Source organism: Mustelus asterias, chromosome 1, assembly GCF_964213995.1.
Source record: "Mustelus asterias chromosome 1, sMusAst1.hap1.1, whole genome shotgun sequence".
NCBI classification, from domain to species: Eukaryota; Metazoa; Chordata; class Chondrichthyes; order Carcharhiniformes; family Triakidae; genus Mustelus; species Mustelus asterias.
In genome coordinates, this window is record NC_135801.1 from 157,990,073 (window position 1) to 158,016,657 (window position 26,585).

At 44.8% G+C, this 26,585-nt stretch overlaps 1 protein-coding gene across 2 annotated transcripts in view; it reads left to right on the forward strand.

Moving 5' to 3' along the window:
• pdzd2 (PDZ domain containing 2) overlaps positions 1-26,585 on the forward strand; it is a 486,622-nt gene that overhangs the window by 198,603 nt on the left and 261,434 nt on the right. Inside the window, exon 1 of one of the 2 annotated variants that reach the window (XM_078221659.1) lies at positions 8,393-8,663. The exons of the other annotated variant lie outside the window; for it this stretch is intronic. The gene's annotated coding sequence lies outside the window, so the exon portion shown is untranslated. Of the gene's footprint in view, positions 1-8,392; positions 8,664-26,585 lie in introns of those variants that run through there. 2 annotated transcript variants of the gene reach the window in all.

The window sequence follows — 26,585 nt, forward strand, 5'->3', positions numbered from 1 at the left end:
TATATTTACCCGGCTAATCGTCCTGTCACTAAGGGGCCATAGCCAATCAACCTAACTCTTTGGTGTATTTGGAGCATTGTGGAGCATTATTTCAAAATAGAGGAAAGGTAGTAGGTACTAATTAACAGGAAAATTCATTCTTGATGTGGACCCACAATCTGAGTCTGGGGTCAATGTTGAGGATTTACAGGGTCCCACCCTCATGCCCATAAACCAGTGTGCCACCATCTGTGGTGGGTCAATCCTGTAGGGCAGGACATATCTAAGGATGGTGAAAGGGAAGTCCCAAAGGCAAGATTCCATGAGCATGACTATGTCAGACTGTTGCTTGACTAGTCTGTGTGACAACTCTCCCAATTTTGGCAGATAAGTGAGGAGGATTTGAGGGTGAACTGGAATTAGAATTCCATTACCACATCCTAGGTAGCTGTCAGGTGCCTGCCTGGTTTTATTCCTATTAGACTTTATTGTAGTGATTTGATACAACTGAGTGGCTTGCTAGGCCATTTCAGAAGGCAGTTAATAGTCAACCATATTGCTGTGGAGCTGGAGCCACACATAGGCTACGCAGGGTAAGGGTGGCAGGTTTCCATGTGAACCTGGTGGATTTTTACAAAAATCTGGCTGTTTTGTAGTCACCATTTCTGAGCAATCTCAGGTTTATTAACTGAAACCAAATTCCACCAGCTGCCATGGTGGGATTTGAATTTGTGTCTCTGGATCAGTAGTCCAGGTCTCTGGGTTACTAGTGCAGTAATATAAGCACTGTGCTATCATAGCCAACATCAAGGCAGCGAATGTGACCCAAATTCATGGCACAGGTATTAAATTGGTTGGAAAGCAGAAGGCAGAAGTACAATAGAAGGGACACTATTGGAGTGGTAGTGAATGGCAAGTGGCTCTCCCCAGGGATTAGGTCCTCTGTTCATATTGTGCATATTGAAGGCAATAGAGAGGAGTAGATCAAAGTTTGCAGGTAATACTAAGAAGGACCTTTGGGACGCTGGGAGACTGGAAAAAACTCTGAGGTCTGTGAGAATTCTGGAGCAGCGCTCCGATAGTTAATGGTATTTGCTACCAAATAAACCTGTTGGACTTTATCCTGGTGTTGTTAAAACTCTTACTGTGTTTACCCCAGTCCAACGCCGGCATCTCCACATCAGAATTCTCCTAGCCAGTTTAAGGAGGAATAAACTTCAAAGTCTACTTGAAGATTAGAGAATGGAGTTTATGAGGCGGGGGCGGGTCAGAGAAAACCTGGCACCTATAAGATTTGCATTCAAAATTCAATTATTTGAACACCCGAAATTCCATTTTCTGGAACTGCCTCATGAATAACCATATCGTTCACTGGCCTGTGGCATACCAACCTAATGGGTTCCAAAATACAGTACTGCAGTAATCTCTAAGATTTGAGAGTCTAGTCTAGACTAAGATTCTAGAGATTGCCAAATATTTCAAAACCATCCCAAGTCAATGTTCATAGAAATCATAGAAACCCTACAGTACAGAAAGAGGCCATTCGGCCCATCGAGTCTGCACCGACCACAACCCCACCCAGGCCCTACCCCCATATCCCAGGAATCTACACATCCCAGGACACTAAGGGGCAATTTTTAGCATGGCCAATCAACCTAACCCGCACATCTTTGGACTGTGGGAGGAAACCGGAGCACCCGGAGGAAACCCATGCAGACACGAGGAGAATGTGCAAACTCCACACAGACAGTGACCCATGCCGGGAATCGAACCCAGGTCCCTGGAGCTGTGAAGCAGCAGTGCTAACCACTGTGCTACCGTGCTGCCCCATTGTTCCCAATGTTCCCACACTACCCCATATCTCTTGATATCTTTAATAACTATCAAAGAACAGAAAGAACAAAGAACAATACAGCACAGGAACAGGCCCTTCGGCCCTCCAAGCCCGTGCCGCTCCTTGGTCCAAACTAGACCATTCTTTTGTATCCCTCCATTCCCACTCCGTTCATATGGCTATCTACATAAGTCTTAAACGTTCCCAGTGTGTCCGCCTCCACCACCTTGCCTGGCAGCGCATTCCAGGCCCCCACCACCCTCTGTGTAAAATATGTCCTTCTGATATCTGTGTTAAACCTCCCCCCTTCACCTTGAACCTATGACCCCTCGTGAACGTCACCACCGACCTGGGGAAAAGCTTCCCACCGTTCACCCTATCTATGCCTTTCATAATTTTATACACCTCTATTAAGTCTCCCCTCATCCTCCGTCTTTCCAGGGAGAACAACCCCAGTTTACCCAATCTCTCCTCATAACTAAGCCCCTCCATAGCAGGCAACATCCTGGTAAACCTCCTCTGTATCCTCTCCAAAGCCTCCACGTCCTTCTGGTAGTGTGGCGACCAGAACTGGACACAGTATTCCAAATGCGGCCGAACCAACGTTCTATACATCTGCAACATCAGACCCCAACTTTTATACTCCATGCCCCGTCCTATAAAGGCAAGCATGCCATATGCCTTCTTCACCACCTTCTCCACCTGTGACGTCACCTTCAAGGATCTGTGGACTCGCACACCCAGGTCCCTCTACGTATCTACACCCTTTACGTTTCTGCCATTTATCGTATAGCTCCTCCCTACATTATTTCTACCAAAATGCATCACTTCGCATTGATCAGGATTGAACTCCATCTGCCATTTCTTTGCCCAAATTTCCAGCCTATCTATATCCTTCTGTAGCCTCTGACAATGCTCCTCACTATCTGCAAGTCCTGCCAATTTTGTGTCGTCCGCAAACTTACTGATCACCCCAGTTACACCTTCTTCCAGATCATTTATATAAATCACAAACAGCAGAGGTCCCAATACAGAGCCCTGCGGAACACCACTCGTCACAGGCCTCCAGCCGGAAAAAGACCCTTCCACTACCACCCTCTGTCTTCTGTGACCAAGCCAGTTCTCCACCCATCTAGCCACCTCCCCCTTTATCCCATGAGATCCAACCTTTTTCACCAGCCTACCATGAGGGACTTTGTCAAACGCTTTATTAAAGTCCATATAGACGACATCCATGGCCCTTCCCTCGTCAACCATTCTAGTCACTTCTTCAAAGAACTCCACCAGGTTAGTGAGGCATGACCTCCCTCTCACAAAACCATGCTGACTATCGTTAATGAGTTTATTCCTTTCTAAATGCGCATACATCCTATCTCTAAGGATTCGATCTCTTACGTGAACATACTCAATGATTGAGCCTCTACAACCCTCTGGGCTAGAAAATTCCAAAGATTCATTACCCTCTGAGTGAAGAAATTTCTCCTAAACTCGGCCTTAAATGACCTACCTCTTACCCAGGGGAAACATCCTTCCTGCATCCACCCTATCGAGCCCTTTATGAATTTTTTTCAATGAAATCCCCTCTTGTTCTCCTAAACTCTAGAAAATACAGGCCCAGTCTCCCCAATCTCTTCTTACAGTACAATCCTGCCATCCCAGGAATCAGTCTGGTGAACCTTTGTTGCATTCCCTCTATGGCAAGTATGTCCTTCCTTATATAAGGAGACCGGGGCTATATACAACACTAGCAACACTTCTTTATTCCTGGACTCAAATCCTCTTGTAATAAAAGCAAACACACAAACAATAAAGAAAATTACAGCACAGGAACAGGCCCTTTGGCCCTCCAAGCCTGCACCAACCATGCTGCCCGACTTAACTAAAACCCTCTACCATTTCGGGGACCATCCTATTACTATCATATCCGCTTCCACTACCTCCCCCGGCAACGAGTTCCAGGCACCCACTACTCTGTGTGTAAAAAATCTGCCTTGTACATCTCCTTTAAACCTTGCCCCTCGCACCTTAAACTTATGCCCCCTAGTAATTGACTCTTCCACCCTGGGTAAAAGCTTCTGACTATCCAATCTGTCCATGCCTCTCATAATCTTGTAGACTTCTATCAGGTCGCCCCTCAATCTCCATCGTTCCAGTGAGAACAAACCAAGTTTCTTCAATCTCTCCTCATAGCTAATGCTCTCCATACCAGGCAACATCCTGGTAAAACTTTTCTGTACCCTCTCCAAACCCTCCACATCCTTATGGTAGTGTGGCGACCAGAATTGAACACTATATTCCAAGTGCGGCCTAACTAAGGTTCTATAAAGCTGCAACATGACTTGCCAATTTTTAAACTCAATGCCCCGGCCGATGAAGGCAAGCATGCCTTTTGCCTTCTTGATTACTTGCTGCACCTTGTTCAGTAGCTCATAAACAAGGATCCCAGGTCCATTTGGACATCAACACTTCCCAATCTCTCCCCATTTAAGAAATACTATGCATTTCTGTTTTTCTTACCAAAATGGATGGGAGTGATTCTCCCAACCCGCTGTGCTGCTCTAGTATTCTCGATCCTCCTAGCCCGCTGCTCTCTGGAATCCTGTATTAATAGGGATATAAGAGTAAGGAGGTTATATTTAATTTGTATGAGACACCAGTTTGGGCTCAGCAGGAGAATTGTGTCCAGTTCTGAGCATCACACTTTAGGAAGGACGTGATTTGATTTGATTTATTATTGTCACATGTATACAGTGAAAAGGATTGTTTCTTGTGCGCTATACAGACAAAGCATACCGTTCATAGAGAAGGAAAGGAGAGAGTGCAGAATGTAGTGTTACAGTCATAGCTAGGGTGTTGAGAAAAGATCAACTTAATATAAAGTAAGTCGATTCAAAAGTCTGATGGCAGCAGGGAAGAAGCGTGTTCTTGAGTTGGTTGGTATGTGACCTCAGACTTTTGTATCCTTCTCCTGTTGGAAGAAGGTGGAAGAGAGAATGGCCAGGCTGCATGGGGTTCTTAATTATGCTGGCTGCTTTTCTGAGGCAGCGGGAAGTGTAGACAGAGTCAATGGATGGGAGGCTGGTTTGAGTGATGGACTGGGCTTCGTTCACGACCCTTTGTAGCTTCTTGCGGTCTTGGGCAGAGCAGGAGCCATACCAAGCTGTGATACAACCAGAAAGAATGTTTTCTGTGGTGCATCAGTAAAAGTTGGTGAGAGTTGTAGCGGACATGTCAAATTTCCTTAATCTCCTGACAAAATAGAGGAGTTGGTGGCCTTTTTTAACTATAGCATCAATGTTGGGGGACCAGGACAAGTTATTGGTGATCTGGACATCTCAAAACTTGAAGCTCTCAACCATTTCTACTTCACATCCGTTAATGTAGATGGGGACATGTCCTCCACTACGCTTCCTGAAGTCAATGACTATCTGTTTTGTTTTGTTGAAATTGAGGGAAATATTGTTGTCATCGCACCAGTTCACCAGATTCTCTATCTCTTTCCTGTACTCTGTCTCATCATTGTTTGAGATCCGACCCCTGCAGTAGTGTCATCAACAAACTTGAAAATTGAACTGGAGGGGAATTTGGCCACACAATCATAGGTGTATAAGGAGTATAGAAAGGGGCTGAGGACACAGCCTTGTGGGGTGTTGAGAATGTTTGCGGAAGTGGTGTTGTTGCCTAACCTTACTGATTGTGGTCTGTGGGTTAGGAACTTCAGGATCCAGTCGCAGAGGGAGGAGCCAAGGCCCAGGACATGGAGTTTGAAGATGAGTTTCATAGGAATAATGGTGTTGCAGGTTGAACTATAGTCGATAAAAAGGAGTCTGACATAGGTGTCTTTGTTATCTAGGTGTTCCAGGGTTGAGTGCAGGGCCAGGGAGATGGCGTCTGGTGTGGATCTGTAGTGGCGATAGGCTAACTGTAGTGGATCCAGGCAATCTGGGAAGCCGGAATTGATTCGTGCCATGACAAATTTTCAAAACACTTCATAATGATGAATGTCAGAGCCAGCAGACGATAGTCATTAAAGCACTATCGTCATTAATGATGGCAGTCATTAAGGGTTTGGGAGAATTCCACCTTAAATATTCAGTTATCACATTGTTTATAATTGTCTCTAGCATTTTCCCTACTACAGCTGTTGGGCTGATAGGTCTGTAGTTTCTTGTTTTCGCTCTCCCTCCTTTCTGTAATAGTGGGCTTGCATTAGCCTGAAGGAAAGAACTGAAGGATGTGCATTTCACATTGTCATTCAATAATCTTCCAGAAAGTTCTTTGGTATCGATACCAGCATTGCTGTAACATCTGGTGCTTGTTTGGTACTATCTCTATTCTCCCTCTACTGCGAAACCTGTTGTTGCTGGATATTTTCAGTTATATTATCCACCCATGGGTGCTGACTAGAAAAGTTACCTCTCCAGTTGGCTGGAGTAAAGACTTCTTGTTATTAATGATGCAGCTGCATTCTCTGAATGTGACAAGAATCGTTTGGACAGCTGTCTGAATGGGTTTCTCAACGAGAACATCTCATCTATGGGTTCCTTGAAAGCACAGCTAACTAATTTAAAAATAAAGTGATGTTCTGAATGGTAATCCCTGTGTATCATTCTCTCAATCCCCACCCCCTGGTTATAAATACAACTATGTGGCGACCCTTTGGGTCCAAGGTGGTGTACTGGGAGCAGAGCTGCTGGGAGATGGATGGATCTTAAATTTTGACAGCATAAACTGTGTGGTACCAGGTTTAAATATCACCCATGTATCTGCAGCGGAATCCACAAAATGACTGAGGGTGGTCCCAGGATGGACCTGTGGATGAATTCTCTGAGGGGAATTCTATGTTCCTTCCTTCTGTTCCTCCTAAAGCAAAAATGATCCTGAAACTTTGACTCCAGCTGCAGCCCTCCAGAATTTCTTCCCAATAGCCGTCAAAGGATCTGTTAAGTGGCAGCTTCAGAAGTGTCATTGCTACTGGAACAGTTAGGAGCTGTATACTTGGCTGCTGTAACGTGGTCGTATCATTCCTCAATTCCTAGAAAAAGATCTGTGACTCTTTTAAACTGTTTATGTTTGAGATAACTATTCTTCTCCAATTTGGGCACCTCGCGCATCCTTGGTTTTGCTTTGCTTCCCCATCGGCCCGAGGTTCTGGAATTCCTTCCTTAAACCTTGCTGCACCGCTCTCTCATTTCATCATAGAATCCCTACAGTGCAGAAAGAGGTCATTCAGCCCATCGAGTCTGCACCAACCACAGTTCCACCCAGGCCCTATTCCCGTAACCCCACATATTTACCCTGCTAATCCTCTGACACTAGTGATAATTTAGCTTGGCCAATCAACCTAACCTGCACATCTTTGGACTGTGGGAGGAAACCGGAGCACCCGGAAGAAACCCAGGCAGACACTGGAAGAATGTGCAAACTCCGCACAGACAGTGACCCAAAGCCGAAATTGAACCGTGGCCCCTGGCGCTGTGAGAAAGCAGTGCTAGCCACTGTGCCACCCAAAGTTTAAGTTGCTCCTTGAAAACTATCACTTTGAACAAGCTTGGTGTCAAATTAATCTGATAACATGGTACTATTTTAAAGGCATAAGTGGATAAATTGGTGTTGCTGTAGGTTTTGAGGCCGACACTGACATGAGATTTCCTATCCAGTCAAGGGAAGTGTCATTCATTAACTGACCTTGGAAGGGTACAAGGAAGCTGACACATGCAACAGTTAGGTATGTGATACCTCACTGCAGGACAACCCTGAAAATCCAGCCCGAAGCTGTCTACGTCTCTGTAATATCAAAATGTTTTTAAGTTCTATTCTGTGAAGAGAAAGTTAAATTAGATGAACACATGAGGTAAAAAGGAATAGAAAGTTATGCTGATAGGGTTAAACAAAGAGGGGTGTGAGGAGGCTTGTGTGGAATATAAACACTGGCTGAACACCAGTTGGGCTGAATGGCTGTTTCTGTGCTGTGGGCCCGTTGTAATTCTGTGCCATATATACATTTTTAAAAAAAGTTCTTTAATTTGGGTCACTGAAATGAAGAGCCTATTCTTGTTTCAGTATTTTTTTTAAGGCATAAATAAGATGTAGTCTTGTACTGTATGTGACCTTGCCTTCCAAAGCAAAAACACTCTTTTCCTGTTTTATTTATGTCCCCATTAACTCCAGGCAGGAAGCATTAAATGGGTGTGTTATAAACATTTTCACTGCCCAGATTAGGCTTCCTATGGGTGGCCCACGAAATAGCTTTTCCTCTAATCTAGAGCGGGCGGGCTGTATTTTTCTTCAGAGGCTGGAAGCTGATTGAAGTAAGATGGGAGGAAGCAAGTGAAAGGGGAGGGTGATTAGTGGAAGTAAAATAGTAGAAGGGGTGGGAGGGGCGGTTGGGGGGTGGGGTGGGGGGTGGGGGGGCGGTTGGGGGGTTGACTGTCGCGTGTATCTAGGCAGGGATAGGGTCCTCCTCTCGGCAACACGTGACGAGCAAGAAAACAGCCAAGTGCGAATAAGATTGCAGCAGCCAGCAGCCAAGCACATGCAGGCAGATGCCAGGAAAAATAGAAAACAGTACTTGTCCGAGGAGCTCGATGCGACAGCACGCTCCAGTCAGTCAGCAGCTGGACTGCTGCACACTTCAGGCGACGGTTACCCTCCCCCTCCGCCCACCACCACCACCACTACCGCTGCAGTAAAAGGTGATTACACCAATTCACAGCCACATGGGAATGATAACCTGCTCAGACAGGATCAGCACAGGGCACCAGCTGCTCCGGAGAGAGGGGAAGCAGTGAATTCTGAAGTGAATTGGGAGAGAGAAAAAAGAGACATGAGCTTCCTGTGAAAACAGCAGGTACAAGGAAAACTTTGCAATCTGTGAGAAAGATTTGGGCAATTGACGTGTTTGCATTAATCGTGATGATGCTTATGCCATGCCCCATATGTAAAGGAATTCTGATGGGTCCAGGTACAGGACAGTCTATTTTGAGAATGGAAAATATTTGTTACCTCAGTTAAAGCTTCAGTTTCCACAGCATTCAATAGGAGCTGTTTAACCACAAGGAAAAGTAAAATCAAAGCTTAAAATGATGTAATAGATATTTTTCATATTTCAGTTGCGTTGCTTGCCATAAATTGATTTCTGTCTGGTTACTTTTTTCTTCACTGGGAGTTTTTAATGCATGCCTCTCATCGCTGTAATACTCTTTATGTGGCTCACTCTCCCAAGTACATCAATATAAATGTGTTACGGTTACATCAGCATTTTTACAAATGGCTCAATACAATATGAACCATATCCCGGGATCGACTTTTACTCCCGTCTCCTTGGCAGAAACTGGGTGGGCAGTTAAAACTGGAACGGCAGCTTTCCTCCTCTGATACCACGGGAAGTAATTTTAACCTGTTTTTAGCAAGCATCTGGAAGATAAGATGGAAAGCAGCGGTGACCTGCTTTAAATGTGCAGATAAGGTCTGAGGTTAATGGAGCACGGGTGCAATTTTTGCCCAAAGACTGCGTAAGGTCCAAGGCACTAAGGTTTCGCAAACAGGACATGTGTAAGGCAAGCTGATCCGGGGTCAGCAGAGACATTCTTTTGGTGTTTGGTGGACCAGATAGTGTAGAAGGTTTCCCCCCGTCCCGCAGCTTTCCTCCACCATGATACCCATTGATTTTGCCACCCCTCCTGGCCCCCACTCCCTTTTGCACTTAGTTGACTATTGCAAAGTTTCCCCTATGTCCCCAGCGACAAGCCTCCTGAGGTTAGAAATTCCACTCCTAACCATCCGCCAGCTATGGGCTTCACGCTGGGTTTGGACAGAAGCTGGACAGAAGTTTGGACAGAAGTTTGAACAGCCAATCACCCCGGCCTTGAGCTGTCGGGTCCAGACTATACAAAATGCAAAATTGGCTGAATAATAGGAAGCAAAGATAAATGGTCAATGGATATTTTTCAGGCTGGAGGAAGGTTTGTGATGGAGTTCCCCAGAGATTGGTATTGAGATCCTTGTTTTTCCTGATATATATTAATGATATAGATCTTGGTGTGCAGGGAACAATTTCAAAGTTTGCAGTTATACAGAGCTCTGAAGTATTGTAAATTGTGAAGAGGATGGTGTAGAACTTCAAAAGAATATTGGCAAGTTGGTGGAGTGGGCAGATAGGTGGCAGATGAAGTTTAATGCGGGGATTTGCGAGATGATGCAATTTGCTAGGAAGAACATGGAGAGACAACATAAAATAAAGGATAAAATTCTTAAGGGCTGCAGGAGTAGAAGGACTTGGGTAAAAAATGTGCATAAATCTTTGAAAGTGGCAGGACAGATGGAGGGAGCAATATTAGTATTTTGCACTTTAATAATAGGGGCATAGAGTACAAGAGCAAAGAGATTATGTTGAACTTCTACAAGTCACTACTTAAACCTCAGCTGAAATATTTTGTACAGTTCTGTCATGCTATAGGAAGGTGGTGAACGTATCAGAGAGAGTGCTGAAGCGATTTACAAGAATAGATCCAGGAATGAGCAACTTCAGTTATAAGGATAGATTGGAGAGGGCTGAAGAAGGTTAAAAGGAGATTTGATAGAGATGTTCAAAATTCTGAGGGGACTTGACATAGTAGATAGGAAAATGCAGAGTGGCACTGTGGCACTGTGGTTAGTACTGTTGCCTCCCAGTGCCAGGGACCCGGGTTCAATTCCGGCCTCTGGTCACCGTCTGTGTGGGGTTTGCACGTTTTCTCTGTTTCTGCGTGGGTTTCCTCCGGGTGCTCCAGTTTCCTCCTACAGTCCAAAAATGTGCAGGTTAGGTTGATTGGCCATGCTCAATTATCCCTTAGTGTCAGGGAGATTAGCAGAGTAAATATGTGGGGTTATGGGGATAGGGCTAGGGTAGGAATATGGTTCAGGCTGTATGGGCTGAATGGCCTTTTTCTGCACTGTGAGGATTTTAAGACACTGTTCCCACGCATAAAAGGATCAAGGAGGGTACCAATTTAAAGTGATTTGTAAAAGAAGCAAATGTGAAGTGAGAAAAAGCTTTTTCACTCAGCGAGAGGTTCGGATGTGAAATGCACTGTGTGGAAGTGTGGTGGAGACATGTTTAATCGAGGAATTTGAGAGGGCATTAGATGATAATTTGAATAGAACAATGTGCTGGGGTATGGGGAAAAGGCAGGAGAATGGCACTACATTATGATGGTAATTTGAAAAGCCAGTGCAGACATGGTGGGCCAAATGGCCACCTTCTGCTCCATAATAGTTCTGTAATTCCGTGATTTGTCATCCACTTCAGTCCCTCCTGCATAGCCTCCTAGACATTAACATCTAGGCTTTTATATGACACGATATCCATTGTAAAGCACCAGGGAGAGAAAAATACAAAAACAGAAAATGCTGGAAAATTTCAGCAGGTCTGACAGCATCTGTGGAGAGACAATAGAGCCAACGTGTCGGGGCCATCCAGACTTGAAACGTTGGCTCTATTGTCTCTCCACAGATGCTGTCAGACCTGCTGAAATTTTCCAGCATTTTCTGTTTTTGTTTCAGATTCCAGCATCCGCAGTAATCTGCTTTTATGTTATGGGGAGAAGGGTGCCTGGCATGTGTTGGTCTGGCAAAGCTCAGTGTTGACGAGTGATGGGAATGACTGGGTATCACTCTATTCCTGGGATCAGGAATTGTGAGTGACCGGGAGTGAGAGGTATGTTAAGCAAATGGATTTTCATGGAGCAGTGTAAGGACAAAATGGGAAGTGAATAAATGCATGAAATTCCATCGTTGGAACATTATCTGGACCTAATTTTACTGATTTATTCTACTTACTAATAAAAAGAAAAGTTCCCCAAGGTATATTTAACCTTTGAGCATTTCACAGCAGTGTACAGATTGCAATTCACCATCAGTGTGCATGCTTTGTTTTTTGACTTTGACAGAGAAATCTAGGGACTGTTCTATGCCAGAATATCAACTTGGTATATTTTTGTGGTGCATTTTGATGCAGCCTCAGCATGAGGTACTATATTCAGAGGGCGAGAACAAAGGAAGCGTTTGACATGCATTCCCTGCCAGGAATAATCACAGCGGGTTGCACACGGCCTTTTTGTGTGATTAGGGGACCGAGTGCTGAGCTGCATACGAGAAACCAAGCTGCAAGAAACTTGCTCGCTTCGGTTGGGTGAGTTTTGGCAGTTAGTGGACAAGTTGTTGACCAATCAGAGGGTCTCTGATGGCAACCATGGAGTAACTGTACAGACTGTTCTGCTCCGCTAATTGAATGAGTGAGTAGTCCTGTTAGCAGGTGTTATCTACAGGAAAGGAGCACTAGAAGTACCACAAGAGAATTGTTCTTGGAGTTTGATGCCATTCAGTAAGTATTAATTCCTGTTTTGGCTAACAATATGTTGGTGCCCTCGAGAAAGAAGGGAGAAGTGGGCCAGTTTTCCCTTTCCTAGTCACTATCCAGCGATCCTTCGGGAAAGAATGCACGGGAATTTTGGGTGAAGGAAGCATGGGGGACAGTTGCAATGCCTGCTGTTGTTGAACAGCCTGCCAACAGACAGTTTAGTGTCACATTTAAATAAAGTCACTCCATTGAGGAAACAGAGGAGTGCTGATGCTGATGAAATCTTGGGCATAAACTGAGGAAAATAATATGTGGCGATTGCCCCTTTAAGGATTAATCTGCAGAGTAAGGATCTCACTGACCCCAGGGAACCAATCGGGGAACAGTGTCATAAATTTATAAGTTCATAAGATATAGACGCAGAATTAAGCCATTCGGCCCATCGAGTCTGCTCTGCCATTCGATCATGGCTGATATGCGCCTCATCCCCATTTTCCTGCCTTCCCCCATAACCTTTCAACCCATTACCAATTAAAACTCTGTCTAACTCCTCCCTAAATTTACTCACTGTCCCTGCATCCACCGCACTTTGGGGTAGCGAATTCCACAGATTCACAATCCTTTGGGAGAAGTAGTTTCTCCTCAACTCTGTTTTAAATTTGCTACCCCTTATCCTAAGACTATGACCTCTCGTCCTAGAATGCCCCACCTGCGGACGCATTGGTTCCACGTCTCCAGGGTGGGGGATTACCCTGGTAAGCGTGGGCTTCTATTCCCAGAGTCATTTTGGGAGCTGCTGGCAACCAGGAAGCTGCAAGCCTCTGTATAGTTTTAACTTGTAAAGCAATTAGTTGTTTTCCCTAAACTGGTGAATGAGCATCTTTACGTTTGGCAACGACAATGAAAAGGAATCATCCTCAGACTGAGAGTATCCTGTTTACATTGAAGTTAAGTGAAGTTGAGAAAAGAAAAGATTACTTACCAAATGCCCCTCTTTGGACGGTTAGATCCATTTGAGCCCTCCACAGAGGATTGAACACAATACGTAGAGCGTATTAGTCCCAGGTGAATGAAATAGGGGAGGAGGCAAAGTGCAAGAGTGCATGTGGAACCCAAACTTATAATCTGGCTCGCAGTCTCACAGCCCCAAGCATGCCCGACTCCAACTCATTCAGTGAGCTCATGGAATTGGTGAAGTCACATTTCCAGTCTAACCCATCAGTCATACTCCAGAGATTCAAGGGTAATTCAAGGGGGAGAGTCCCAGGTGAAACAATTGCATCTTATATCATTAAGTTGAAGCAAACATCAGAATATTGTAATTTTTAAACCACCTTGAATGATATGTTATAGGACAGATTAGTCTGGGTGAATAACAAGCTGATCCAACAGAGATTATTTGCAGAGGTGCACATAAATTTTAAATGAACAATGGAGATAATGCAGGCAATGGGAAGCACTGGAAACTGTATTCACAAGTGCTGAGTTTCAAAACTTCACTACACTTAATGGTATAAAACACATTAAAACTGCCGTTGCCACCTAGCATCCAATGAACAGTCTGAGCGGGCTGTCCAAAGACATGCAACAATGGGAGTCCTACCAGCAGAGCTGTTAATGAACCGTCATCTCAGAATGAGACTTAGCCTCGAGTTTCCAAATTTGCCGGGGAGGATAGAAGCCAGCTGAAGCAGTCAACAGGCAAGCCATGATTCATGTCAGTCAACACGGTCGCTCATGGTGGATGACACTGTGTATGGGAAGAATTTTGGTAGTGGGTTGAGTTAGGTCCCTGGAATTGTTGTGTTTAAATAAGGGAGTAGAAGATGAAATATGAGTGTAAACTAGCTAGTAATATAAAAGAAGATAGGAAGAGTTTTTTCAATGTAAAAGGTAAGAGAGAGGCAAAAATAACCATTGGACCACTGGAAAATGAGGCTGGAGAAGTAATAATAGGAAACAAAGCAATGGCAGAGGAATTGAATAGTTACTTTGCATCAGTCTTCACGGTGGAAGACACCAGTGGGATGCCAGAGTTCCAGGACAGTCAGGGGACACAGGTGAGTGTAGTGGCCATCACTAAGGAGAAGGTTCTGGGGAAACTGAAAGGTCTGAAGGTGGATAAATCACCCGGACCGGATGGATTACACCCCAAGGTTCTAAAAGAGATAGCTGAGGAAATTGTGGAGGCATTGGTAGTGATCTTTCAGGAATCACTAGAGGCAGGGGTTGTACCAGAGGACTGGAAAGTAGTGAATGTAACACCGCTGTTTAAGAAGGGAGGGAGGCAGCAGACGGGAAATTATAGGCCGGTTAGCCTGACTTTGGTCATTGGCAAGATTTTAGAGTCCATTATTAAAGATGAGATCGCAGAGTACTTGGAAGTGTTTGATAAAGTAGGACTGAGTCAGCACGGTTTTGTCAAAGGGAGGTCAAGTCTGACAAATCTGTTAGAGTTCTTTGAGGAGGTAACAATGCAGTTAGAAAAAGGAGAGCCAGTGGACGTGATTGATTTAGATTTCCAGAAGGCCTTTGACAAGGTGCTGCATAGGAGACTGTTAAATAAGTTAAGTGCCCATGGTGTTAAGGGTAAGATCCTGGCATGGAAAGAGGATTGGTTGACTGGCAGAAGGCAGAGAGTGGGGATAAAGGGGTCTTTCTCAGGATGGCAGCCGGTGACTGGTGGTGTGCCTCAGGGTCGATGCTGGGACCACAACTTTTCACAATATACATTAACGATTTGGAGGAAGGAACTGAAGACACTGTTGCTAAGTTTGCAGATGATACAAAGATATGTAGAGGGACAGGTAGTATTGAGGAAGCAGGGGGCTGCAGAAGGACTTGGACAGGTTAGGAGAGTGGGCAAAGAAGTGGCAGATGGAACATAATGTGGAAAAGTGTAAGGTTATGCACTTTGGAAGGAGGAATGGAGGCATAGCCTATTTTCTAAATGGGAAAATGCTTAGGAAATCAGAAACACAAAGGGACTTGGGAGTCATTGTTCAAGATTCTCTTAAGGTTAACATGCGGGTTCAGTCGGCAGTTAGGAAGGCAAATGCAATGTTCATGTCGAGAGGGCTAGAATACAAGAGCAGGGATGTATTTCTGAGGCTGTATAAGGCTCTGGTCAGACCCCATTTGGAATATTGTGAGCAGTTTTGGGCCCCATTTGTAAGGAAGGATGTGCTGGCCTTGGGAAGAGTCCAGAGGAGGTTCACAAGAATGATCCCTGGAATGAAGAGCTTGTCGTATGAGGAACGGTTGGGGACTCTGGGCCTGTACTCGTTGGAGTTTAGAAGGATGAGGGGGGATCTTATTGAAACCTACAGGATACTGCGAGGCCTGGATAGAGTGGACGGGGAGAGGATGTTTCCACCTGTAGGGAAAACTAGAACCAGAGGGCACAACCTCAGGCTAAAGGGACGATCCTTTAAAACAGAGATGAGGAGGAATTTCTTCAGCCAGCGAGTGGTGAATCTGTGGAACGTTTTGCCGCAGAAGGCTGTGGAGGCCAGGTCATTGAGTGTCTTTAAGACAGAGATAGATAGGTTCTTGATTAATTTGGGGATCAGGGATTATGGGGAAAAGGCAGGAGAATGGGGATGAGAAAAAAAATCAGCCATGATTGAATGGCGGAGCAGACTCAATGGGCCGAGTGGCCTAATTCTGCTCCTATGTCTTATGGTCTTAAAACTAGACCTTTGTCTTATCAAGTGGTCGAAGAAGGAACAATAGTCAGAAAGCGCAATTTGAGAAAAAAAGAGATGCCCCAACAGCCAGTTTTGCCTTCAGAAAGTATGTTGCCATCAGGAAATGTTGCCAACTGTTTTAGCACTAAAGTACCCGGTCATCCTGTGGCAGTCACAACCAACATCTCCATGGAAACAGATACAACTGGACTGCCTGTCCCTGAAGAGGTACCTGTCATTGTGATCTCAGCTGACAGCAATACAGTGAAAGCTGTATTCCCAGACAGAGGAGTTACGCCACTCCACAAGGATTCGGAAACTTCCTGAAAGGCTTGATTGACTAACTTCATTTACTAAATGTTTAATTACCTGGGGCTATGAAAATTGAGTATAAAGGGACTTAAAGGGGGAGGGATGTGGTGATTGTCTCTTTAAGGATCAACCTGTAGAGTAAGGGTCTCATGACCCGGGATCCAACTGCGGAGCAGAGTGAGGGATCACCTGGTCAGCGTGGCTTCTGTACTCCAAGAGTAATCTTGGGAGCTGGTTTGCAGCCACGAGACTGCAAGCCTCTGTATAGTTTTAACGTATAAGTAAACAATTTATGTTTTCTCTAAATTGGTGAATGTGCATCTTTACATAATAGCTGTTGCATTCCACTACATTGACCGGAGTGGGCAGACGGAATGTCAGTTTAAAGTCCGATCCAAGTTCTGACAGTGCAATGCTCCCTCAGTTTTGCACTGGAGTGTCAGCCATGATTATATACTCAAGTCCATCGAGTTGCTTTTCAGAGACCAATGGGCAGAGTCCCTCAAGGAGACTACAAGTGGCTGCTTAGTCCAGCAGCAAATTAGGTCGAGGAAATGGAGGATGGCTGGAGGGTGCCAATAAAACCTTCAGGAGAAAATTGAAAAAAACACTAACTGTTACATTCCGTTATAAATCTTTTAATTATAGCGGTGAGTTGTAAGACACCAGTAAGCAATAAAAGATAGCAGATTACAACTGATATTGGCTGAATAGCACTTGTAACACAGCACGTAACCCAATATTAAAGCACCTAAGGTTCTCGTACTGAGATCAAGAGACCTGGCTAGTGACTTGTGTAACCATGCTTCAACACAAGTGCTGGTAACTCATGATTTTCACAGTGAATATCAATCACTCATCTACTGGGTGAAGGGCCTTTGATTACTGAGCTACCAAAGGTCACCAGAAAAGTCTCTATTGGCAGGTAGAGATGTCATTAAGATACCTCTTTTCTAATCATAGAATCCCTACAGTCCAGTAGGAGATCATTTGGCCCATCGAATCTGCACTGACAACAATCCCACCAAAGGCCCTACCCCTGTAATCACCCAGCTAATCCCTCTAACCTACGCACGCCAGGACACTAAGGGGCAATTTTAGCATGGCCAATGCACCTAACCCGCACACCTTTGGACTGTGGGAGGAAACCGGAGCACCCGGAGGTAACCCACACAGACACGGGGAGAATGTGCAAACTCCACACAGACAGTGACCCGAGCCGGGAACCGAACCGAGGCCCCTGGAATTGTGAGGTAGCAGTGCTAACCACTGTACCATCGTGCTGCTCGATGTCTGTCCTAATCTGTCCTGGCTCCTAATGTTAGGAGTAAAGTTAATATGTGCACATGCATAACATGCACTGGATAATGAAGAATGTAAAGTTTCTAACAATAATATGAGAAATATCAGCTTGGCAGGTATGAGATCTAACAGTAGTGTGTGAGACACGTACCGTGGTCAGACCCTCAACTCATAATGTGCTCTCCAAACCCTCGGCAAAACAAATATAACATCGACACTTAAAATGATCACAGTATGCAGAGTCCAGCATCATCTAACATGTGAGTGAGTGGCACGGTGGCACAGAGGTTAGCACTACTGCCTTACAGTGCTAAGGACCCAGGTTCAATTCCAGCCTCTGTCTGTGTAGGGTTTGTACATTCTCCCTGTGTCTGTGTGGGTTTCTTCCGGGTGCTCCAATTCCCTTCTGTGTCCAAAGACGTGTGGGTTAGGTTGATTGGCCATGCTAAATTGTCGGGGGGACTAGCTAGGGTAAATATGTGGGGTTACGGAGATAGGGCCTGGGTGGGATTGTTGTTGGTGCAGGCTCGATGGACCGAATGGCCTCCTTCTGTACTGTTGGGATTCTATGAGTGATTGTGAATGCAGTTTAGCCAAAGGCATCAAACATTCCAAAGTAAAATTATTATAAATTCTAAAACGTTTGGGTTGGTTTCCAAACGTCCCGCATGTGCTGCAATTTTTGAGTGTGTATAAAACTGCAAAAGCATCTGAGCTGTGCCCCTGGCTAATTCAGCAATTGTGTCAGAATGATTAGCACTGACCTTGGTGTATATGGCAATGAAGATATGAGGCAGCTGCACCCTTGTTTAATATTACATGGATGGATAATGTCAAAGGTAGGTATTGCTCGTCTGGGGAGGGGGTGGGGGATGATTTAAGAACCAGCAGATCTGTGTGTTGTGCATCAGGGATCGGAGAGGTTTTAATGCTGCTTCCAGTTTTTGTAAACAGGAAATCCAGTCAGCAACATTGAAGATGTATATCAGAGCCTCCAATTGAGCAACCAGGCTTAGTCCCATCAATAACACCAGTGAAACTTGGTTCTAATGAAAGGGAAAAATATCTACACAAAGAGAAAGCGCAAGGGGGACGGATCACTATCTTTGTTTTTCTCAACGTTATGCACCCTTAGGCCAGGTTGGTTCTACATATGGTAAAAAGCACAAATTACTGTACTGTGAATCAAGATATATATTTAGTTTATTTTATTAAATCAATGTCAGTTTAAGAGAAGTTATCTTTAACTTTTCATAGAGGAAATGAAACCCCTCGGTCTGCTGGACATAAGCAGCAGTGTTTGATCCAGTTAGACCCACTGACGGGCAGTTAATACTATGATTTACCTGTTGAATTCAATGTGCACTAGAAAACCAAAACATGTCAAGATTCATATAGGCTTACATAAACCTGATGTAAACAATTCCCTTTGTTACTAACCACCTGAAGTTCTGCAACATTCTGTGTTCCTCCAGTACTGAACAGACATCTTGCACATATCCCAATTTTCTTTGTCCCATCCATCGGGGCTAGTGTTTCAGCCTCGAGGCTGAAGCTGTTGAATTCCCTCCCTAAACCTCTCCATCTCTTTCTCCTCTTCTGTGACACTCCCTAAAACTTGCCAAATACCTGTTTTAATGTCTCCTTCTTTGGCTCAAAATGTCTCTCTGTTTGTGCTCCAACAAAGCACCTTGGGATGCTTTACTCCATGAAAGGCATTATATAAAGGCAATTTATTTTGAGTTAAATTCAAATTTGTTTCCGATGGAAGGCTGAATTTCTAGATAACAGGAGAACGCCTGTTAATTAACAATCTGAAAATTAAACCACAGACACAATTTTGAAATGTGCGATTTCTGCAGATTTGATGGTGTTGACAGCTCTTTAACACGGAGAAAAGAAGGCAGTTCTGCCGGGGCGGCACGATGGCACAGTGGTTAGCACTGCTGCCTCACAGCGCCAGGGACCTGGGTTCGATTCCCAGCTCGAGTCACTGTCTGTGTGGAGTTTGCACATTCTCCCTGTGTCTGCATGGGTTTCCTCCGGATGCTCCGGTTTCCTCCCACTGTCCAAAGGTATGCGGGTTAGGTGGATTGGCCATGATAAATTCTCTCTCAGTGTACCCGAACAGGTGCCGGAATGTGGCAACTAGCGGATTTTCACAGTCACTTAATTGCAGTGTTAATGTAAGCCGACTTGTGACTAATAAATAAACTTTAAAACTTAATCATGATTAACTTTATCATGATTAATAATACCTTGATTCGACTGAGCTTGAAGCCTGTCAATTAAAAAAGCAAGTGTTTTTTTATTCACATGGCTGGGGAAGCAATTACAGAAGTTAACTATCCATCCGGTGGCTTCAACTGATGCAGTGTGAATGGTTCGAATGTCACCAGGAAGGATCTCTCAATGGTCTGCCTCAGATGGCCACAGTCGCAATTTGTTTCCACTTGTGAAGCAAGTGTTCAATTCTTCACTGTCCCACCCTCAAGAGGTTGAGTGTTGTCCAGATATTACGTGGAAGACTGAAACCTGGGATTTCACCATTCAAGTCAGTTACCAGGATGTGGTTGGTGATGTTTGCTGTCAACTCGGAGAGGCACCATTGAGAGATGGGCTGTTGTCAGTTTGTAGTGTGTGGAGTGTGTTCCATTCGGGGCTGAGGAATTTCAGACGGGAGTGTCGATGGGAGTGTCAGCTGTCAGCCAGCATGGTTCTTTGATGTTTTCCTCAGGAGATCAGGAGAGTTCAGTGCCATAGAGTCACAGAGGACGACCTTTAAGTGCCAAACAAATATGAAAACAGGAGAGATTTGCGCTGATTATTTTTGGGTGAGGTAAAAATGGAATGTTACCTCATTCTGTGAAAAAAAAAGCAAAATCTAGTTCTCACCAGCAGAAGGAGGGTCTGCCCTCACAGCAGAGGGCACCATTACACATGCACACATCTCTGTGATCAGTGAACACAGAGGTCCGTCTGTCACTGCCTTCCCCAGCTACTGCTGGCCTCTGTTGCCACTGGACTCTGCAGCCGAATCCCCCCCCCCCCCCCCCCCCCCGCCGGACCGATCGTCACCACTCCCGTGCGTGGGCTATCCCATGCCCCCTCCCCCCTTTTGTTGGGCCCCTCCCCAATTGCTGTTACAGAGAGTTCAGTGTGTCTCTAACCCCTTCAGGCCATGCCCCCTTGGCACTACCAGGGTGCCAAGCTGGCAGTACCCAAAGCAACACCTCCACTCTGCCCATGAGCTCCCGCGTGGCATCAATAGCCTCCGGTCTGACGAGCAAGGCTATCAATGGGGACCATACGTGATCCTTGCCAGAGGGAACCTTCACCAGCGAGGCCACAGAGACAAGTATAGCTGGATGATTGCATCCCAGGCTCATTTGTAATATTTAAATTTTATTTTTAATTGAATTTAAATATTAAGATCAGCCTTGCGCCCTTTTCGGATCCCGCTGGATATCTGGTGCCGGTAAGATGGCCATAGGCGAGAAATCGGGGGCAGTTTCCCGGCGCTCTTGTGATCTTACCGGCTCGATCCATCCACCAGCCACACGGAGGGGGTGGAAAATCCCACCCTATATCACAGTTCCCCTCCCTGATTTCTATATCTACATCGACCTTCTCCAGAGTGAACACAGATGCTCGCACAGAAAACCACTCAAGCTGTGTTTGTCCCAGAAATAATCCTCATGAATCCCCGGAGATGGGTATCAACCATGTTTGCGGTGGGTGAACGATATATCACATGGACAGAGATAAAACGAAACAACTTGGATTATGTAAATCTAAAATAGAAACAAAGTATTCTGAAACACGTCCAGATGAAGGCTCCTTTTTGAAACTAGTCACATCATTTCTTTGCACAACCTGTCCGGTTCGTATATCTCCATTATTTCCTCTTTTCAGCTGCCTTTTGTGTCTTAAGGTAACATCAAAACGTCCAAAACATGGATATTGTAGCAAAATGATATATTTGTGACTCCAACACAGATCTGTAAGGTGCAGTGTGTGCTATTACAATAATATCCATTGCAGAATAGTGTCACTGTATGTATACAAGTCTGGCTACAGGCTGTGTTTATGCCTGCAAAGCTCTATAGTTGACATTTTACAGGATGTAGCTGCCAAAATAGCTCCTCTTGAGTTATAGAACACACATTTGCTATCAATCAGTTACTTTGTTTAATAGGCTCTCTGTTATTTTAAAAATAAAATAGATATTGGGGGCGATCTCATCAAAAAATGGCAGTGTTGTTTCAGTGGCCCCTTCCATCCCCTCCCACAGTCGGAGACGGCAGCCACCCCACCCCCGCCTCTCAATGGCCAACGCCGGCAACCCTGGCTCCTCTGTCCCTGGTATTGTGGAAGATGCGTCCAATATAGCAGTGTGAGAGTACATTACTACCCTGTCTGTATTACTGCTATCACACAAGTACTGTCTCTTTGCAACATTTTGCCACCTCTTGCATATCATAGAGTCATAGAGGTTTACAGCATGGAAACAGGCCCTTCGGCCCAACTTGTTCATGCCGCCCTTTTTTTTTAACCCCCTAAGCTAATCCCAATTACTCGCATTTGGCCCATATCCCTCTATACTCATCATACCCGTGTAACTGTCTAAACGCTTTTTAAAAGACAAAATTGTACCCGCCTCTACTACTACCTCTGGCAGCTTGTTCCAGACACTCACCACCCTCTGTGTGAAAAAATTGCCCCTCTGGACCCTTTTGTATCTCTCCCCTCTCACCCTAAACCTGTGCCCTCTAGTTTTAGACTCCTCTACCTTTGGGAAAAGATATTGACTATCTAGCTGATCTGTGCCCCTCATTATTTTATGGACCTCTATAAGATCACCCCTCAGCCTTCTACGCTGCAGAGAAAAAAGTCCCAGTCTATCCAGCCTCTCCTTATAACTCAAACCATCAAGTCCCGGTAGCATCCTAGTAAATCTTTTCTGCACTCTTTCTAGTTTAATAATATACTTTCTATAATAGGTCAGATATCTGTAAAGATCATTGCTGTAACATCAGTGAATTTTAGAAATACTTTAAGCATCTAAAATACTAAAGCTGTAAGGTAAACTACACATAGCAATGCTTCTGGGCTTTGAAGGGTCAATGCACACCAGTTAATAATAACAGAGGATTATTTACCTTCAGTTGCATCACTGGAATGTCAGAAGTAATTGCAGATCGTGAACTCAGGCACTAATTGTGTGAGACAGGTATCCTGACCCTGATGCTCTATTCTGAGGGAGCTGATGAAATGGCTTTCTTCCTTATCTCAGTGAATTTTCAATTAACATCAGATACAGTAATCTCACAGGCTACCAAATACCCCGTCCATTGTAGATTACGGGTATTGGCTAAAGATACTACAGGGATTGAACAAGAATACATTGCCGTTATATTTTCTTATTCAAGGAGTTGTTTGTCTATTTAACCAAGGCTTTTGTCACAAAGGTCTGGAGTAGATTAAATGGACAATACAAACCTGTTGTATCTTCAGAGGAAGAAGTTTAACAACACATGGTGTTATTAAACTTCTTACTGTGTTTACCCCAGTCCAACGCCGGCATCTCCACATCGTATCTTCAGAGGCTCAGCACCATTTTGCATGGTTTGGAACTACACAGAGCAGAGAGGCCAGTGCATCCACTTTGACATCTCAGCAGAAGAGTGTTAAATTCACTACAAGTTTATCAAAATTTCATGCTGATTGGGAGGGGTATTGGGATTAAATTTTTCACTCTTTAAAATTTCTCAGAAATGCTAATGTATTGAGTTAATGCATAAACCGATGTAGTTTGACTCTGATGTCCATATGATAGGCTTTCAGTGGGCACACACCTCAAGCATTTTCACATGGATGTGGATGAAGTATTGGAGGGTTTGCTGACTTCATATTGTGGCTTGGGAGGGAGGGCCAAATATAGGACAAAATACCAAGTTATCCAGGAAACCATGGCCTTGAGTTTGCTTGGGCCTAAGCCTGGCACAGAACCAGCAGGAGTGGGGCCCAAGCATTAGATGGAACTGAGAAGCACTGATCTCCACTCTGATGATGTTTCTTGAGATTTACCACAGGGCAGGTAATAGTTCTATCCACCACAGATAGGAAAGGAAATTTGCGGCCAGCAGGCTTCTGGCAGCTTCCACCTGCTTTGCTCAGTGGAGGACACTGGCAGCCAGGTCCTTGGAGCAACAGTGGTAGGTTGTCCAAGCTAGATCTTGGCCTGGGAATCACTGGTGACTAGATGCATCAGCAGTCAAACCAGCTCTTGTATGAAGAGCGGCGATTTTGAAGCCAAAGTCAGTTTCCCTTAGTTTATTCTTCCAGAGGGGTTGCCTAAATGTGATCATTTTGGCATGGATGCCTGCTGTACTGGACACCATGACAGGCTGAAAAGCAGCAGCAAGGGTCATTAATGGAATGAGATTCCTGTTATAAATAGAGTGAAGTGGCTTTGAGGAATTTCAGACCCTAATGGTTTTAGGGGCAGTCCATTATGAAAATCCATTATGAAAATGAAAAGTGCTGGTTAAATGCAGTGACCCGAACAGGCGCCGGACTGTGGCGTCCAGGGGAATTTCACAGTAACTTCATTGCAGTGTTAATGTAAGCCTCAATTGTGACTAATAAATAAAACTTTAAACTTTAAATCATTTGAGGTTTCAAATGTGTTCAGTGAAATTGTGAAAAAAGCTCAGAGACTGTGAGATTTAACACACCTCGGCAATGTTTTTGTTGTTAGATAAACTCTTCCAACGAGACATTCAACTGATGTTGACAGAAATGGGATTGATGAGATTTCTGTGGATGGAGTTTCATGTCTGTTTGAACATCCAGTGTATAATGAGACGCTGGCCAATGTAATAAATTGAAGGGCCAGTGTAGCAAGAGGAAGCTGTATAAACATTGGCAGCTGATTCATAGTAAACACCAGATTTAATAGATCAGGTCAGCACACAGGTCAATGTGCCAGAATCTATTCACATGCATTTGCATTCTAATTGCTGTCAATGAGCCATTTTTTAAACTTCCAGTGCATATTCAGGCTCGATTTGCCAAACTTTCAAATGGGAAAGTCTAATGCAATACTATAAAGGATAGCTTGAAAAATTCTACATACTGTTGAACATTAGATTAAGAACTGGGGGTTTTCCAACTCTGGGTATGTCAGGAGCGTGGGCAAGAAATCAGCATGTCTCCCATTCGAAGTAAGTGGGTGTTACTGGTTGTAGTGAACCTCCTCAGAGGCAATGATCTGTACAGGGACAGCCAGAAACCTCTTTGGATCCAAAGAAAGATAACTTCTTGATTTATTTAAGACAGCAAAAGAGAAATAACTGGACTTGGGGCCATCAGGCTGCAGTTTCTAAAGGATTGGTGCTGGTTGAAACCTTTCAGTTGCAGCAGAGCGGAATGTCCCTCTCCTTATCTGAGCTGACTGCTTGCCGCTTCAAGCACAGTGAGTGTAAATAACCTGAAGACAGAAAATCTGCCAATTCCCATCATGTCCACATGGAGCAAATTTCAAACTTATTCTGTTTGACTTAATGCAAGTGTGAGGGAGAGAGGAAAAATGCCCATCTGAACCGACGAGATTGCGACTTTAGTGTGTAAGTGAGTCTGCTTTTTTCTGTTTTAATTTAGTTATCCTTTAAGTAAAATGAGAATATGCTGTAAATGCACAGTAGCTGGGTCAAATTCTGAAAAAGGATAGCTCCATGTTCTGGGTGTGGTGTCAGGTTGAATAAAGCTTGACTTTATTCTCTGAGTAAAGGGAGGGTAATATATTTATGCCAAGGTTTCTACAAATGCTGCTCTCAAGTTGGCCATCAGAAAATTCTGACTGACATTGATTATGACTCCTCTGATTCCCTACTTTGAACTCTGCTGCCTAATTGAAATCACAGAATTGTTACAGCACAGAAGGCAGCTCTTTGGCCCATCATGAATGCACTGGCTCTCCTTAGGCGCTATTTCCCTCATTCCTCTCCCCCATAGCCCTGCATGTTCTCCCTTTTCAGATAACAATCAAATTTCCCCTTGAGTGCTTCAATTGAACCTGCCTCCACCACACTGTTGGATGGTGCATTCCAGATCCTAACCGTCATCTGCATGAAAAAGGTTTTCCTCCATGTCGCCATTGCTTCTTTTATGGTGGCACAGTGGTTAGCACTGCTGCCTCACAGCGCCAGGGACCTGGGTTCGATTCCCGACTTGGGTCACTGTCTGTGCGGAGTTATCCCCATGTCTGCGTGGGTTTCCTCTGGCTGCTCCTGTTTCCTCCCACAGTCCAAAAGATGTGCTGGTTGGGTGGATTGGCCATGCTAAATTCTCCCTCAGGCACTGGAATGTGGCGACGAGGGGATTTTCACAGTAGCTTCATTGCAGTGTGGACCTGCCCAGGCCCCTGGTGGTTTTGAATACCTCTATCAAATCTCCTCTCAGCCTTCTGTTCTCCAAGGAAAACAAACTTCTTGAATCCGTCTTTGTAACTAATGTCCCTCATTCCTGAGACCATTCTCGTTAATCTTTTCCGCAATCTGTTGCCTTCACATCTTTCTGAAATTGTGGTACCTGGAACTGGATGCAGTATTCCAGTTGAGGCTGAAGCTGTGTTCTATACAAGTTAAAAATAACCTCCTTGCTTTTATACTCCATATCTCTATGAATGAATCCTAGAATGCTGTTTTTTAAATGATCTCCTGTGCCCCCTCGGCCCTGCTGCCAGCTGACCTGTCCCCTAGGCTCTGTCGTCTTCGCACTGCCACATGCCCAGTGGGCAGTGCCAACGTGCCCCCTAGGCATGGGCACTTTGCCCCTTGGGCAGTGCTAGGGGGCACAGGCTGGCACTGCCACCCCCCCACCACCCGACCCCCTGGGGGTTTCCTGATTGCACCCCCCCTTCACTTCAGCGGCCTCTCCTGTTGGTTCCCCGAAAATGGGGAGCTAGCCTGAACGCTGCTGCTTTCTTTTCGTACTGGCGGGGCGGAAGATTTTAGCAGACCTGGTGAATTCAATCCTGGGCCCACTAAATACTTTGAAATGATATTTAAGTCAGGTTTTGCATATCAGCCCCACCTCTCAGCCGATTTGTGGTGCCGCGCAGACA